Genomic DNA, 18,909 nt, shown 5'->3' on the forward strand with positions numbered 1-18,909 from the left:
AAGGTAACCAGATATTGCATAAGCTACATTAAAGCAAATACTAGGAAAAACATATTCATGTGAATTCTGAAAGTATCCTCAAGGATATTTATTCTCTACTTCATTTATTAATCTTCCTAATTTTTTAAAACTACAGTATACTCTCATATTTAAACATATATTTTATTTTGAAAACCTCAGTAGCAATGGATTGAATCGAACATTTCTCTCTTCTTCTTCTTCTTCTTCTTCTTCTTCTTCTTCTTCTTCTTCTTCTTCTTCTTCTTTTTCTTTTCTTTCATCCTTCCTTTCTTTCTATTTATATCTGTGTATTTTTCTATGTATCTCTATCTCTTTATCAATATCATCTATCTATCTATCATCTATCTATGTATATATATACATATACCGATCTATTTCTATCCACTCATCTCCTTCCCTCCCTCCCTCTCTCCCTCCCTCCCTCCCTTCCTTCCTGTCTGTTATTTTTGAATACACTCTCAAATGCAAGATTATTAATGATAATTGACAGAGACGACTTTCACATATCAGAATGCTCATCCATTTTACTTGTATGCTTCAGCCACTGCCAACATGTTCTAGGAATTAATGATGCTACCGCTATCTAATTTTGCAAATGTTTCACTTTAACAGAAAGCATTTGGCTTTAGTAATTTGATTACTATTATTGAATTCAAATTCTTCACTGACTGTCTCAGTTTGGATACTCTGCATCATATACTCCCGTCACCTTTCAGCATTAGCCATTGTTTCCTTGTTCTATGAGATTACTTCTAGTAATCAATTGAAGTATTTTGTTTCCTAAATTGAATCTCAGTGCCCGGGTACCCTATCTCTGTTCAGCATCTCCTTTCTGTGTCTGCGAAGCACTCTGCGTGTCTTGTAGTTTTATCACTTGTGTGGAATCTGGACCTTTAATGAGCTTGTCATGAACGTTTTTACCCCATGTTTCTCTGCTCCTAATCTAACAATTCACCATTGTGACTTGTGTCTGTCGTTTTCTTGTTTTTATGTCTCTTTTCTTGTGTGTGTGTGTGTGTGTGTGTGTGTGTGTGTGTGTATGATTTATGTTGTTAGTATTCCCCTGTAATACTTTTTTTAATCAATTTCCCTATAACTCAAAGCTTTACCATATTTATTTCTGTTATCTTTCACCTTCACGTTATTGAATTTATTCAGAAAACTGACTTCATAGTGGGCATATGTGGGTCAGCAAAGCTTCATTCTGAATCAGCAATTATTCAGAAATCTCCATTAAGTAACATGTTGCATAGGTCTGCCCCTCTTCTCTGAGGACATCAGTTTCCAGGGAAGCTTCAGTTCTCTCCTCGGACTTGCTCATGACACAGCATGTCAGCTGGAGGTTAATGATGCGATCTTCTTCCCCAGGCGTCTGCTTCGGGCTTACTCACAGGATAAGACTTATTTTGTCACAGGTCTATGGGGTGGTCTGCTTCTCTGTGCTTTCCTTAAATTTTTGTACAAGTTTTTAGCCTAACTCAGCTGATGATATAGTCTTAGGCAATGGGGAATGATCTGATCAGTGGAGCTGGCAGTGAACTCGGCTGTTGTCACTAGCAAATAGCTTCCTCACTGCCTCTGAGCTCGATCCAATCAAAAGGCCACCATTTCATAAAACCAGAGATTTACCAAAAAGTTGCAAGTTAAGAAAATATGTCAGTTATACTCTTTAGGTCTTGATTATCATAGGTCTACTATTTTGGTTCATTTTCTTCCTACTCTGCAATCCTTCTGATTTTGGTTAGTGTACCAACATATGATGGAGAGAAGTAGAGCAGGAATAATTCTCATTAAAGACAGCATCTAAGGGCTATTGCACACACAAATGCCCAGCCTTATGACTGCTCACACTAGACCTGCAAAGATCAGGCCATGAAACACCCCAGCATGGATGGAGGAAAGGCTCACAAGTTCCACCTTAGTGTCAGCATCTGTATGTTAAACTACCACTCTAAGATTAATTCCTTCTATCTCAAATAATTCTCTTGAGTGCTGTTTGCTTTTGTTTGTTCTGAATTAGTATCTATGTTGTATTCCTTAAATAATTCGCCATTTGAAGTCTTTGTTCAATCTTAATTTTGACATAACACCATATTTGATTCTTAACACACGAGTATTCTATTTTATGTCAGGGAGGGGTTGAGTCAGTACATTAGGCTGTTCTTGAATCCTTGGCAATAGCCACTGAAGGGTCAAAATATAAAAATATAAAAATTTAGATTCCATAAATAGGAATGTAGAAATAAAGAAATATAAAGTTATAAGCCTAGGAAAATGAGAACAGACTGTCAGCAGCTTTCTCAGTAGATTAACTATTAACAGTGAGTTACTCCACTTTACAATCCATAGCTCTATTTACAAGGTCAAAACATCTTTCTGCAAACTGAGAGCTAGGCTATGGATATGAGCTGAGTCAACTTTCAGAAAATAGATACATGACCTCTGGGTTATGTGTTATCCCTGCTATGTGAAACTGGCAGCATCCAAGGGGAGAGAAAGCACAGGGCTTCAGTAAAAACCACCTGGAAGTACCAAGGAAAACAATATTTAGTACAAACACTAGTTAACAAAAAACTCTGTTAATGGAGATTGTAAAATAATACAGTCTGTATCTGAATTTTACCTTGAGATTGTAAAAATTTCTTTGTGCAAACCTAATGCTTAGTTTCCTACTATCAAAAGTTGGTTTCAGAAACCAAACTCTGCCACAGCTTTACATAAACCATCTCTGGCTGTGGTCTCAGCTAGCTGATAAGCTTTTTGTGCCCCATGGAGATTTTTTACCTTATTTTTTTTATTTTTTCTGGATTTTGGTTTCTGGAATAAAGTTTGCTTCTGGGTTATTAAACTTTGGTGGTCTATCCCCATCTTTGCATGATCCCCACTGGATCCAATATTTTGGTGGCCTATACAGGGAGCGCAAACCTGGTTCTGAGGGGATATCCCAGTCTTTGATTTTGTTAAACTTTATTGTTCTGTTTTTACCAATTGGTAAGTTTCTGATTATGATACCTGGTGTCTGTACAGTCTGGAGACTCAAGGAGATCTAGCAGATGCACTTCTAATCTCATAGCTGGAGGAAATGAGAGGAAGCTCCATTCCTCCACTGGCCATTGGGTCATGTGGTTATGCGACCCTTTGGTTTGGGATCATACCAGCGCGCAGCGATGCCTTGTCAATTCTGTTTCATGTCATGTTGTCTGTTGTCAGTCTTCTTGTTGTGGTTATGTGTGAAGTAATTCCCACTATGGGAAAAGCTTCTTCCAAACCTAAGTCTCCCCTGGAGCTTGTCCTTTCTCTTTTCCAGGATTTCAGGGAGGCTGCTGCAGCCTCTGCAGCCTGTGTGAAGCCAGAGCTACTCAAGACCTTCTACCCTCTAGAATAGCAGCCTTTCAGGTCGGCTGGCCTTCTGCGGGCTCCTTTGACCTTAAGTTTATCCTTAAAGTTCAGGAGACTGTTTTCAGTCACCAAGGTCACCCAGACCAAATACTATAGTGGCCTGGCACTACCTCCCGATTCATCTTCATTCATGGCTAACCCTCGAAGCCAAGAGTCAGCCACTTTTTGCCTTCAAATGGCACGACCAAGACCAGGGCGTCAGTGGTCAGCTCACCTGGACCCGCCTGCCACAAGGATTCAAAAATTCCTCAACCATCTTTGACAAAGCCCTACAATAAGACTTAAAGAATTATTAGTCTTTACAGCTGGAGGTTCCCCTGAGCCTCAGGCCCTTTCAGATCCTATTCTCTCACTTCTAGGATTTCAGGATCCAGCAGTAGATTTTGCCAGCCTTCCCAGCCCCCTCTGCCTCAGGAGTCCATGCTTCAGCAGGCTCCTGTCTGTTGTAGCACTGCCAGCAGCCAGGGACAGGACAGCCCCTCCCCATACATACTGCAGTCTCAGATCAAATGCCAAAACGGACAGAGGTGAGCAGAGATGACTGCAAGGCCTGGTAAAAAGGATGGCCACTGTCAGCTGCTTCTTCTAGATGATAATTGGTTTTGGTCTCACAAAATGATTTCTGCCTCAAAGTGGCACCGCGGGAAACACCAGAGCAGAGCAGCTGCAGGAGCGGACCCATCAGGAAAGTACAAAAGGCCTCCAGAGCTCCCCCCACCTAAAAATTTAGCTGGAAAAAGTATGAAAAGTTTTGTCTGGTTTAAATGCTTAAATATGGCCACCAAGTGTATAAGTTAAGCATGTTCAAAGTGTCCTGGCTGCAGCCCTTACTGACTGCCCAAACTTTAAATTTACCTCTGAATGTTCTGGTTATTGAGTCTTATATAATCACTTTTCTTTGCCTTCTCAGGAGACAGTCTCAGTTTGGTAAAAACTTGGTCTGCTATTATCCAAAGAATGGTTATCTTAATTTCTTTACTGAACTAATCATCTACGATTAAAAGATTTTATTTTGATACTAAAAAAGCTTCAATTCAAAATTATTATTCTTAACTAAATCTGAGATGAACATAATATAAAGTCCTAGTCTTATAAATGCTGCTAACATGTTTTAGACTGTTAAAAAATACAAGCTAAGTAAGAGTCAACTTATAAATAACAAGCTGTTGGTCATAGTCATGCTAAGTACTGGTATGATTAATTGCAGAGATAAGCCTTACCTAGTCCCCTGTGTGCTTAGGGCAAATAGCTGATGGCAAGGGTTGTCTGCACAGATATAGCTAACGGACAGACAGTCCTCAAATGCTCAGAGATCTTCAGAAAATGGCATTTAAATGTTTTACAAAAAAGTTTTTTTATAATAGAAAGACTACCAGCTCCAGACAGCTCCTCTCTTTCCTCCAAAGAAGACAGATAGGCACAGAAGAATCTCTACTCAAAACTGGCTCAAAAGTGGCATCCCTAGCCACTGGGAAAACCTTCCTTTCACCTCAACTACTGCAAAGACTTTCTTCAGATGGTGGAGAAAACAGGACACGGAAATTGAGACTCGAGTTGCCTAAGGAAAAAGGTAGGCTGCTCCTTCCATGAGAAGCCTATGGGATATTCTGGGACCTTGTCAGTCTGATGGATGTTGCCCTATTGCCTGCCCTCAATGACCATGGACAATCCCAGGATAGCTGTCTAGGCAGCCAGAAAGTAAGTCTTTGCGATTATTTTTAAATCAATAACTCAGGCAAAATTTATTCCTCTCAGAACTCTGATGCTGTTTGGTGACTAATAGTTTTGGCCAGCTTAAAAAGCAGCAACCAAAGCTTCAGGTGCCTTCTCAGCTCTCTGTAAGATTCAGGTCACAGGTCTCTCTCTCTTAGAGCCAATATGAAGTCTATACACAGTTCACCTTGTTACCAGACTCAAAAGAGTAAGAGAGAGAGAAAGAGAGAGAGAGAGAGAGAGAGAGAGAGAGAGAGAGAGAGAGAGAGAGAGAGAGAGAGAGAGAGACAGAGACAGAGAGAGAGACAGAGAGAGAGAGAAACTCACAAATCAGATTTCAGTATAACTTCTTACCATTCCTTTGTTTAAAGGAACTCTACAGTGACTGCTCTCAATGGTCAGCGGCCTGTACCTACTGCTAAAGTAAATAAAAGCTGTTTTACGATGCAAAGCTTAAGCTGTGACAATCTAAAAGTGTTTGAGCGCCTAAAGAATGTTTTATGTTGTGCAAAAGAAAGTGACTTAAGGTATGTAAATAAAAATGTTTCAAAATGCAAGAAAGTGTCTTGAGACGGGTAAATGTAAATTATAATGGTCACGGATAAAAAGGCTTAAATGTTGATACAATGATTTGGGATGTTTAAAAAGTAAAGCATGTTTCAGATTTCTCTCATTATGCTGCTGTTATGTTTAGGACTCCAAAATTTCATAGTCTTAACATTAACTGGCAGAAATCTGATAAGCTATTAATCGAGCCCTGGCAGAGGACTGCCAATATCATCATAGCAAGCTCAAGATTTCAAATTCCCTTTGGTTGTTGCCTAACTATAGACCTCAAAGATGCCTTTCATTGTGCAGAGAACATCTGTCACAATTTTCTGGATAAAACAAAAATGCTAATGCTTTCAACCAGATCCATTTCTGGCATGAGTATACTGCCATTTCTGCAATGTAAATATCAGTACAGGGGATTGTTAATATGTCTAAATCTTATAACTTTTTACAAACTTAAAAAGATTGTGTAAGCTTCAGAGTACTGAAGAAGTCCTGAGACTTATATCCACTTCTCACAGATCGAAAGGACTCCAGATAAGTACAACCTAAAGTTCCCTACCTGTCTGTTCCTAAGGTTGTTTCTCTCCCTCTTTTGTCTTGAGACTTTGCCTCTTCCTTGAAAGTTTCAATTCCTAAATTTTCATGTTTGTCTCTGGTCTGTGTCAGTCCTGTCAGGGTTCCATTTGGCTGACAGACACGTCCAAGCATCAGCTGTTGACTACAACCTATGAGCCCTGGAATTGCTAAAAGCTGACATGGACTGATCCAGTTGACAAGAATGTAGCTTGTCTCCAACTGGGTCAAATCAGACCTCCCTGTTTAGTGCCCATTATTCCCTCTTTACCTTTGACTGGCCTTCCACCTTCCTGGGCCCTGACTATCTATGCCCCGTTTCAGTTTGAAGTAGCTACAGGAAAAAATACATTGTCCCTGTCCTCAAACAAGGCTGGAAAAAGGCCAAGTCAGAGACTTTAATCAAAACGAATCAAAGATTTGATTTGAGGTACAAATCCAAGGGGGGAATGAAGGGTCCAAAAATAAAAATATAAAAATACAGATTTCAAAAATAGGAATTTAGAAATAAAGAAATATAAAGTTATAAGCCTAGGGAAATGAGAACAGACTGTCAGCAGCTTTCTCAGTAGCTTAAATATTAACTATTAACAGTGGGTTACTCCACTTTACAACATAGCTCTATTTACAAGGCCAAATCCTCTCTATGCAAACTGAGAGCTAATCTAGGGATATGAGCTGAGCCAACTTTTAGAAAAAAGATCTATGACCTCTGGGTTATGCATTATCCCTGCTATGTAAAACTGGCAGCATCAAAGGAGAGACCACAGGGCTTCAGTAAACACTGCCTAAAAGTACCAGAGAGAGAGAGAGTGAGAGAGAGAGAGAGAGAGAGAGAGAGAGAGAGAGAGAGAGAGAGAGAGAGAGAGAGAATATTCTTAACTAAAAATCTCAGTTAAGGGAGATTGTAAAATAAGACAATCCGTATCTAATTTTTACCTTGAGATTGTAAAAATTCCTTTCTTCAGACCTAATGCTTGGTGCTTCTATTATGAAAAGTGGGTTCAGAAACTGGCCTCTGCCACAGTCTGACAAAATCCATCTCTGGCTGTGGTCTCAGATAGCTAGTAAGCTGTTCTTGCACCATGGAGATTTTTTATTTAATTTTTTTATTTCTTCTGGTTTCTGAAATAAAGTTTGCTTCTGGTTTATTAAACTTTGGTGGTCTGTCCCCATTTTTTTACAACCCCCCTGCATCCTACAGCCGCTAGAGTGCTAGGATTATGGTTATGAGACTCCAGGAGTATCTTGCTCTATGTCTTTAATCTCATAGCATGTGTCCCCCAGATTTCAACTTCCTGTGATCAAACATATTTCCTCATCTGCTGACTCTTTCCCTTCCAAGGGCAGAAAGGATCTGCTAACAAGGTAACACTGTTTTATATAACATTTATTTTCTTAGTGTTTGTACTTGTGTGATGTGAGATTTTCCTATGTATGTGTGATTACCATTGATAAATAAAGGAACTGCTTTGGGCTTATAGCAGAGCTATAGGGGAACAGAGCTAGGCAGGGAAAGCTAAGCTGAATGCTAGGAGAAAGGAGGCGAAGTCAGAGAGAAGCCATGGAGCCGCGGCTGGAGACAGATGTGTTGAAACTTTGCTGGTAGGCCACGACCTTGTGGTGCTGCACAGATTAATAAAAATTGGTTAAACATTAATATGTAAGAGTTAGCCAATAAGAAGCTAGAGGAAGTTCGAGGCCAGCTTGGTCTACAAGAGCTAGTTCCAGGACAGGCTCTAGAAACTACAGGGAAACCCTGTCTCGAAAAAAACCAAAAAAAAAAAAAAAAAGAAGCTAGAGGAAGTGGGACAAGCAGTGATTTAAATAACATGATTTTTGTGTGATTATTTTCAGGTCTAAGCTGCCGGGCAGCTGGGAAACAAGTGGTCTCTTCTTGCAACAAATTACCTGTGGCCTCCTTACTACACTTGTGTATGTGTGTGTGACTATGAGTGTATATGTGTGTGTGTGTGTGTATGTGTGTGTGCTCACACACACACACACACACACATATACACACACACATATGTGTGTGTGTATTTGTGTGTATGTTTATGTGCTTGTGTCTGTGTTTGTGTGTGCGTGCATGTGTGTGTCTGTGTGTGCTTATGTGTGTGTATGCATGTGTATGTCTCTGTATGTGTCTCTCTGTATGTGGGTGTGTTCCATGGCGCAGATGTGGAAGTCAGCCAGAGGACAGTTTATAGAAGTCAGGTCTCTCCTTCAGCCACTTAAATTGTCAGGCTTGGCAACAAGAGCCTTTTCCCCCACTGATCCATCTCCTCAGCCTGCAGGAATTCTATTTTTATTTAGAAAGCTTCCTCCTTGTTCCATTTGATCTTCTAGCCTGCTCTTTCACTTTTGCTAATTGAGAAAGCCATGGTTATATAATTTACGTTAGAATGACAGAAAGTTACAGTCACATATAAAATTTATGCCACCACACCTTTACGTTTTTAAAGTTGACATTTCAGACACACCTTCCTGTCCTTACAAAGAAATAAAGTAGCAAAGGAAGTTAGCTCATCAGCTCTGAGCCCAACCCTGCAAATGCTCTGAAGCAGCAGTGGCCTTGATCTGGTTTGCAAAATCACAGCATGGCTGGGGCTTCACACACCTCGATTTGCAGTTCCTCACCTGCTGCTTTCTTGGTCTGAATAAATCCTCAGAACAGATGGTAGAAAATTATCAATAAAAGGCGTTGTTAGCCTCAGTGTGAATTCACTATCCTCAGTCCACACCACCGCTAAAGCACCTGCTCATTGATTACATTCTAAACAAACTTTCGGGAGAAACAGTTAAATACTTCCTTTCTTGTGGAGTAAAAAGAAAAACAGCATTTATGCTTCTGGTGCAGTAGCAGGTTATACAATATGTGTAACCCATGAATTTCATTTTTAATAAATTCTATTATTATTTTCTCCAGCTTCGGATTTCATGTTTACACAGAAAATTTTGAGAAAAATCAGAAATTCAATCCTAGCTCACTGGACCTGAGGTAGTTAGAAAATACATAAATGCTGTAAGAAAAAAAATCACAATATTAAAATGCTACTTTAAACATTGTATTTGCTATGAATAATGTTTTTGTCAACAGATGTTATCACTCCATTATATTAATAATATCATTTGGGTCAATCTTGTATTACTATGATTGATAAATTATTAAGGGAAAAATCCTTTGAAAAATTCCCCTTTAAATCCTTCATTAACTAAATTAAGACACTGAGAGTCAGAAATGTTAATCTAACTGGTGGAATAATATAAATATTTCTTCATGGAAACAATGCTCTATTGTAATAAAATAAATATTTGCATTTTAAAGCAGGCATTTAGTGATATATATTCTAATACCAAGCAAACATTTTACCTAGAATGCCAAAAAATATTGGCAACATCTATGGTAATAATCATAAACATATATGTTGTAGAATATTAGTTTTACTATGTAAAGATGCAGTACATTTGTTTATGCTGTGGAATGTTACTTTAACTGTGTGAAGATGTGTTGCTTTTGTTTATGCTGCATTTGTTTAGTTATGTAAAGAGTGATGTATTTGTTTTACCTTGCCTGCCTAAGGCACCTGATTGGTCTTAAAACAGCTCTGAATGGCCAATAGTTAGGCAGAGAAAGGATAGGTGAGGTGGGCCAGCCTGGAGAGAGAGAAAAAATAGGAAGAGGAATCTGAGCTTGAGAGGGAATGTCCAGGGTCAGAAGCTAGGCATCTGCCAGCCAGCTGACCTAGAAGCAGTGAAGATAAAATATATAGAAGAAAGAAAATAAAAAGCCCCAAGGCAAAATGTAGATCAAGAGAAATGGGTTAATTGAAGTAAAAAGAGCTAGACAGAAATGAGCTTAAGCTAAGCCAAGCATTCAAGACAGATAATAAGTCTCTGTGTAATGATCTCTGAGCTGGTTGGTGGCCCAAAAGACAAAGCCTGTGCATATATAGATGACTTCATAACTTAAATGAATATAATCAAAACTAGAAAACTTTCAAAAATAGAATGTTTCTTCAGTGATTAAGACAAAAAAGAGTTAACTATGAAAATGGATAATATGAAATATTTTTATTTGTAGGAAATTATTGGTGTTACATCTTTGAATGTCTGGATTGAGACTGTACCATGTGATCCCTTTGAATAGTGTGTCTTTATCTTTTCCAGGAGACAGATGTAAACTCAGCAAGTGTTCTACTTCCTTCTCACCCAACATCTCTTCAAAAGAACAATACAGCATGGATTTTAAAATTTCTTAAATTTAAAGCTCTTCCTTCTTCATTGTGCTGTCTCAGAGATCTTTGTAGTGCTTACCAAAGGAACACATCTGGTAACCTGGTGGCTTTGGGGTGTCCTTGTGTATATCCACTTAGCTAAGGACAGTGAGCATCTTGGAAGTATGTGGCCAATTTGCTTTTTAGAGACAAATGCATTAAGTTCTTAAGAAAACAGGCTTGGTAGTGACAGTGCACACCTTAATCCCAGTACATGGCAGGTGAATCTCTGTGAGTACAAGGCCAACCTGGTCTATAGATCGAGTTCCTAGACAGTCTTCAGACCTACAAAGAGAAACCCTGTCTCGAAAAACAAAAAAACAACAAGTTCTTACAAAAACAGAAGTTCCACCACTCCTGCTTCCTCATCATGAGAGCAGCATTTGTGTCCAGCCACTGCTATTTCACGCTTCTTAAACTAGAAAAGTCTTTGTTTCTCATTTAAAGAATAAAGAAAGCAGTGACCACCTCTCTTGCAATTTTCTAAAACTAAACACATTAATATTTTGTCAGACATTTGATAAATATCCAGTAATAAGAGTTAACAATTTTTCTAATTTCTTTTTAAAAATGTTTTCTGTTTCTTGTGATGTTCTAATACATACATGTCATTGTCTTCTGTTCTTATTTCCCCTCCACTCTCACACCCCATATTCCCGCTTACTGGCTTGCTGGTGCTTTTCCTCTAAGCAGATATTCATCTGCTTTCAGGACACCTACTTTCCATTGCCCTGGATTGGTCCACCTTCATTCACCCTCTGGGCAAGCCTCCTTCTTCCCCTTCTCAGTCCCCTTATACTTTCATGTGTCTAATGCAAATACAGACATACCCACACATGGATAAATTTACATCTCTGTTCTGTATTTGAGTGAGGAGTGCTACCTATAATTTGAAAGGCAAAGTATTCAATATCATTGAAAGGAAACCCATTGTTCACTTATTAATTTAAATGTAGCAGAATTCCATTATACTGTTATAAACAAAGAAATGGTAAAAGCCAAAATGACTAATAGAAGAGCACCTGTCAGGAGTGAAATTTCACAAGTCTGTAATCACACATGCAAGCAGACATTAACATACTGAGCCAAGATGACTGTGGGAAGACAGCTGTGCCATTCAAAACTCTGCTGCGATTTGGGGAAGCCAAAAGAGAACACATCCACTCAGTTATGCTTTCAGCCGTTTGTTGAAAATGCTAAGAAACACTAAAAGATGTTTCCCCAAGTGACTGCCGTTTGTTCAGCATTTAGGAAACATGGAAAAAGAAAGCGCCACCCCAGTGTTTGTGGGGTCAAGCATGAGTGGCGTGGACCTAATGGGAGTCACAAGCGCCACCTATTAACACTGCCTAAGAGAGCTCAGTATTTCCACAGATCCGCTGTGCTCTGCTGGCTTAATTCATCCTAGTGTGAATCAGAAAAAAGAAGGGATCCAAGAGCATGTTACTCTACCAGAATCTAATGGAAACTGAGACCTTGAAGTATCCGAGAAGCAACTGATCACATGATTAAAGCAAATCCATCCATTCAGAATAGAGAAGATTCATAAAAACACGGAGGAAGGCTCCATGAGAAAAAATGAGAAACGCTATTATGGAGTTTAACAGAATGACAGTGAAATTGTCCTGAAGCTGAGGAAAGAACTTGGAGATAGCGCAGAATATGCACATGATAAGAAATTTGATGCTGAAGAAAAACCTAGTGAATATTTTGAATTGGAAGACTCAGAAATTGGCACATTTTTTTGAAGAAATGGCATCTTCTATAGATGTAAAACTATATAGAGTTCTGTAATAGCTGTTTTGAGAAATATATTGCCAAAATTTCTATCAACTACTTTTAAAATCACATTTTAAATTTATTTACTTATTTATTCTTTTGTGTGTATGTGTGTTATGACACACAGTTGGGGGTCCCAAGACTACTTTTGGGAATCAGTTTGTTCTTTTCCTCTATGTGTTCCTGGTAGCCAGTTCAGGTCTTCAGGGTTGGCAGTGAGTTCCTTTATGCACTGAGTCATCTCTCTAGTTCATGGATTTTGTTTAGTGAGACAAAACATCACAGTCTAGTCTGTCTATAATTTATAATCTTATTTTCTCAAAGTCTTTAATTCCCTAGTGTTGAAATGACAGGTGTGTGCCACCATGCTATGTAGCACAGTAAATTACTATGTTGTTGAATATTATTTTAACAAGGCAAAGATGTATTACATTTGTTTATGCTGTGACATATTACTTTAGCTGTGCAAATGTTTATACTACATTTGTTTAACTATGTAAAAATGTGTTACAGTTACAATTGTTCATGCTGATTTGTTGCAATTGTTCATGCTGATTCATCTTGCCCTCTAAAGGCACCTGATTGGTCTAATAAAGAGCTGAATGGCCAATAGCAAGACGGGAGAGGGATAGGCAGCTCTAATGGACAGAGAGAATAAACAGGAGGAGAAATCTAAGCTTAGAAAAAAAGGAGGAACAAGAGAAAAGAGAGGAGAGAATAAGAGACATGCCAGAACAAGAAGTCTGGCAACTGGCAACCAACCAAACATAGAGACAACAAGAAAGTAAGAAAAGGCAAAAAGCCCTAAAGGTAAAACATAGATAAAGAGAAATAGGTTAATTTATGTTAAAAAAAAAAAGCAAGACGAAGAAGAGGAGGAGGAGGAGGAGGAGGAGGAGGAGGAGGAGGAGGAGGAGGAGGAGGAGGAGGAGGAGGAAGAGAAGGAGAAGAAGAAGAAGAAGAAGAAGAAGAAGAAGAAGAAGAAGAAGAAGAAGAAGAAGAAGAAGAAGAAGAAGAAGAAGAAGAAGAAGAAGAAGAAGAACTAAGCTAGGCTGAGCATTCAAAACTAACAGTAAGTCTCTGTGTCATGATTTGGGAAGCCAGTCGTTAACCTAAAAGAAAGACCCAGTACCTTACTATGTGCTAAAAATTAGTAAACTCTTAATTGTTGTAAGCCTGTTACTTTAATAAAACATGAATATTACATATGTTTGTTCTATAATATTTTCTAAAAAGACCATTTTCTTTGGTATCATGTGTGACTTATCTAGATAGTAAATAAAATTCAATCTATTATTGAAAAGACATATGTGCTATTTATTTTTCTTTGCAGTGATAAGATACTATGACTGAGACAACTTAATGAAGAGTGAGTAAGTTTTGCTTCAAGCTTCTGAGAATAAGCATGTATCACATTACAGAAGCATGGCAGCAGGCAGGAGCTACAACAGTTGAGCAAGACTCTAGGAACTCACATCCCTGGCTACAAGTGCAAAGCAGAGAGGATGACCTGGAAGTGACATCAAGCTTTTACCCTCAAACTGATGTGCTTCCTGCATCAAGGTTGGGTAACCCATACCGCTCCAAACAGTGCCAACTGGGTTTCAAGTGAATGATGGGACACTTGTTATCCAAACCATCACAACTTATAAAAGTGGCCGGATAGAGTGAGTGATGTTCTTGAAGAGAAAGTGGAAAATGCACATTTAATCAAGGAGCAAAATGACCAGAATAGAGAGCATATACAGACAAAGTTTCTCAATATAGAATTTGACAGTTTTAGCACATTTAAAATCACAATGAGAGTAAATACAATTCAATGAAACTGAACTGTTTCAAACATCTTGAGTTAAGATGGAACCGAAGGAAAGCAAATGTTGCCAATGATGGATAACAATTTTCTAGTAAGAAGGAAGGAAAGAAGGTTCTTAAGTAGACAATCCTCAGTGGTGGGAATTAACCTGCTGGTGAAATAGTTTGCTCTCTGCACTGACTTGAAAGTGTGCCAATATATTCTGCATATGATTATTTATTTTATTATTTTTTGACAGATGAATCTTTTAAGGAAAACAAAACCAAACAAACAACAGAAAACACTGCAGCAGTAGTAGCACTCATTTCTTGGAGTCCAGACAGGTCTAAGTTTGTTCTTCACCTTGGAAGGTGGCCTGAACACACAACCACTGTGCAGTCTCCTTGGTGGGGCTCTAGGGTCAACTGCTCCTGAGGCTTCAGGTCATCCTGTTGCATCTTCTTCACCTCAGATGGAAACACAGCTTCCACCAAGACTGTGGAGTCAATATTACTGGTTTTAAAGGAAATTACAAGGTATCCTCCATTCTGCAGGAAGGTTTGAGCATTCAGAGCCACAGTCACAGTTTGATCTGGCTGCGTCCTATTGGCAAAGACCATGTCCACTACCCATGATAAGCATACAGTATTAGTGTGGATAAATAATGTTGGTTCTGTGCTTGGCCAAATTGATGAGGTTATGGTTGGAGGGGTGGGAGAACTCAACAGCATAGACCAGATCATCCATGTAGATGATATCACAGATGTGGAAGTAAGTAGTACCCGAGGCTGCCCCACGGTAGAGCATCTTGGAACCCCAACATCCCTCTTGCTGTGGACCTGATTCACATCACCCAGGATTGCTGCTGCCAGCTTGGAATCTAAGGGGTTATAGGCTTGGTACTGAATTTTGTCATCTGTTTCTGAAATATTCTTTGCTCTTCATACACAGATTTTCTAGGGACCAGATTCTTTGTGACAAGGGTATCTTCCTTTCCAAGACAGATAAAGATGCCTTCATGCTGCTGCAGGTCCACCATTACATTCCTCCATGTTCTTCCTTGACTGGTTTCCTCTTTTGCCTTCCCAACCACCACCTAGACCCTTGTTGCTCCCACAGTGAAAGTCTCCACCTCATCTGCCTCCTCCTCTACTTCTTCTGCCCCAAAGCCTCTGCTTCTGCCTCCACCTTGACCTCCACCAGTTGCCTATACTGTCTCTGTCATCAAAGCCTTGCCTGCCACGTAAGCCGTCCCCAAAGAACTGAAACCTGGCTTCATCATTCCGTTTCTTGTTGTGTTGCTCTAGCAATCCACAGTGTTTGGCAGTCCACGAGCCACAGGCTTTTACATGTGCTGATTAGTTTAAGTGTATTATGAGAGAAAGAATTAGAAACTAGTTTCTTAAACAAATAGACTACTGGTTCTTTCTAATGAGCAGAAATTTGTCAATATTTATCTAGTTCAAATAAATACAGATAACATTAATGAGCCATAGATATATCAACAAAATATCCAATACAATTACAGAAGAGGGTAGAAAGTGACATATGGAATCTTTACTAAATATTCAGTCAGTGTTAGGTGTGTTCATAAGTGTTGTTATATTTTAAGATCACTTAGATCAGTGGTTCTCAACCTTCCTAATATTGTGACTCTTTAATACAGCTCCTCATGTTGTGATGACCCCCCAAGCATAAAATTGTTTTCATCGCTACTTCATAACTGCAATTTTGCTACTGTTATGAATTATAATGTAAATATTTGATATGCAATCCCCAAATGGGATGAGACTCAAAGGTTGAGAATCACTGACTCAATGCCATTATTACCTCAATTGTGTAAAAATTCAAAGTAATAAAATGATCAAGTTTTCCAGAAAAAATAATTGTCAGCAGACACTGAAAAGACAAATGCACTTAATATAGTCCTTGTATGTGTACATGTATCTGTCTATAGCCAACTGTCATTCATAAGTTGTTCTATTCATCTGCACATGCCCTTTCTATCCAAACATCTATGAGCAGAACGTTCAATACATGATTGACGCTTTGTATAATATACAATCCAATGTTACGATGCCTGTCTGAGAAATTCCAGGTCCCGGGGAGAATGATAGTATATTCTGAAAATGATAGATTAAGACAAATTGACTATCTAGTGAGTCTCTGACCTAGATATATTAGCTCTTTCAAATATCAAGTCAAGAAGTCTTATTATATAGTATTTTCTTTGAAATAACACCTTATTGTAAGCAAAGACGCCTTAAAGAAATTTGTTTTAATAAGACCGTTAAAGTGAATTTTGTTTTCATGCTAAGTGTGAGATGTGATGAGCACAGAGACTCAGTATACTTCTAGTATTTCAGAGATAATGAAACTTAGAAATAGCATTGCACTAATCAAACAAAATCAGAGCTACATTAAAGCTGTAGCTATCACCCTCGGTGATTATACAGCTTGACAAATGCCAGTCAAACAAATTATGTGTCTTGAAATTGACACAGAGCAGTTAGATATGTTACCTGATTGGAAAGCTCAAGGTAGAATCAGATGCAGAGATGCAGGCCTGATCTAAATGACACATTGAACAGAGATTAAACCACAGTGCTCATTCAATATCAACTGCTGAACATTGAGATAAAATGACACCATTTTCAAACCTCTAATACTATTTCACATTCTAGACAATTTCTTGAAATGTTGCAGAAGTGTTGATAAATATCAGTGAGCTGTACTAATTGGCTATCTTCATCTATGCTTTAGTGGTACTATAGTGTTGTTCAGTAAAAAGGGAACACATACACATGAACACATAACATATACACTAATACACACATATCTATGCTGCCTTGTGTTGTTGAGTCTCTGCATCCACCCATCTTCCACCTGCTGAGGAAAAGAGTTAATGAAACTACAATTTGAACAGATAGCGGCTCTCAGGTTCCTGGTTTCTCACCTTCTCTGTAATTTGTCTTTGAGAAGACTTGGGACAGAATTTCTGTGAAAGAGCTTGGTAAGTAGAACTTCACCCAGGGGCTCTTTCTTTTTCTAACAAAGCACAAACTGTTTTTTTTTTGTTGTTGTTGTTTTTGTGACTAGGTTATTTCACTTAGTAGGATATCCAAGACACTCAGCCATACAATAACATACTTCCAAAATTCTTTCAAAGGTACCATAACTTCTCATTGTATGCACACACCATGGTTTAGCAACTCATTTGTGGCAATTTGTGTGGCTTCTACATTTTGATTATTGTTACTAATACAGATATGAGCATCAATAACAAACTTCTAAAGTGTTTTATAAATCTTTCAATACCAGACTTATTCTTCATGCTTGCTCTCTACAAACACACAACATCATTGTGATCTAAAATGCATTCTTTAATCAGAAGCATAAGACAATGGAACGAAAATGTCAACAAGTTCCATCTCAGATCTCAGTGTTCTGCGAAAAAATCCCAAATTTCTACAAATGTTCTTTAAATGTTTCCATGAAAAGAGCTCATTACCTCACCATCTCTCCACATGACAGCCTTTTAAATATTTAAAGATGGTTATCATATTTCCACAAAGCCTCTCTTTCCAGATAACACACACACAATTTTTTCTAAAGTTCAAAATTGTCATCCAAATAGATGTCTTTGACATATTTCAAATCTAGAGAACACCACAGGCAACAGGATTGCAGGCTCTACAGAATTGTCAAAACAGAAAATCTTATGTAGGGGGCTTTGCAAGTTTGTAATGAGATGTGTTTTTTTTTTTTTTTTTTGAATAGTCCAAGAGAAAATTCACATTTTTACTTCAATTTAGTTTAAATCATCTGACATATCAAGAAACATGTTGTGAGGCATTCTCTCTTAAAAGGGTTTATATTACACTTCCTTGAACAGGTGAGCTGAGATGGACTTCCAAGCACCACTTGGGTATTCTTGGAGAAATGTGTGATGACCAGGCTTTACGTGTTGCTGTTCATAACTATTAACATACAATTCCAGGGAATCTGATGGCGTTGATACCATATGTTATTAAAAGCATCCTGTTGAAGTGGATATATGTAACTATCACTTGTATCATTTAGGAAAATCAAGGTGTTATTTTCAAAACTAAAAAAAAAATTGTAAAATTAAAGAATTAGTGTATGTATATATTTATTTGGAGAACATCTATGTAGCTCAGGTTTGCCTTAAACTCCAAAACTTTCAACCTGAGCCTCTGTAGTATTTTATGATAAATACGTTCCACTATATCATACTTATACAGATTCATAAAGCTTAAGATTTGTATATATCTATTGGGTGCCAGGTAATGGTTTAAGGCATACACAAATCATGTGACGTCTCAATCAGTTTATCCATAAGTATAGTCACAAATAGCATCAAGTTTTATTATTAAGATTTGTAAAATGCATTCTCTAGCTTTCAGAAGCTTTCGTCAGTATGTCATCCCATGGTGTTGTAGCACCGTGGATCCACCCCCATGATAATGTAGCTCTGTGAATACACCTCCATGATATTGTAGAACCGTGGATCCACCCCCATGATATTGTATCTCCGTGAATCCACTCCCATGATATTGTAGCTCCATGAATCCACCCCATGGTGTTGTAGCACCATGGATCTACCCCATGATATTTAGCTCCATGAATCCTCCCCATGGTGTTGTAGCACTGTGGATCCACCCCACAGTGTTATAGGACTGTGGATCTTCTGATTCCAATCTATCAGTCACATTGCTCTTTGAACAACATTTCCTTATCAACACTACCACGCTTACTCCAGGCTCTGACCATCATCAT

General features: G+C 38.4%; 1 pseudogene; it reads right to left on the bottom strand.

The window, feature by feature from the left end:
• The window catches only part of LOC121677125, a 66,854-nt pseudogene that overhangs the window by 24,178 nt on the left and 23,767 nt on the right, over window positions 1–18,909 (bottom strand).

Source organism: Arvicola amphibius, chromosome 3 (assembly GCF_903992535.2).
Source record: "Arvicola amphibius chromosome 3, mArvAmp1.2, whole genome shotgun sequence".
Lineage (NCBI taxonomy): Eukaryota > Metazoa > Chordata > Mammalia > Rodentia > Cricetidae > Arvicola > Arvicola amphibius.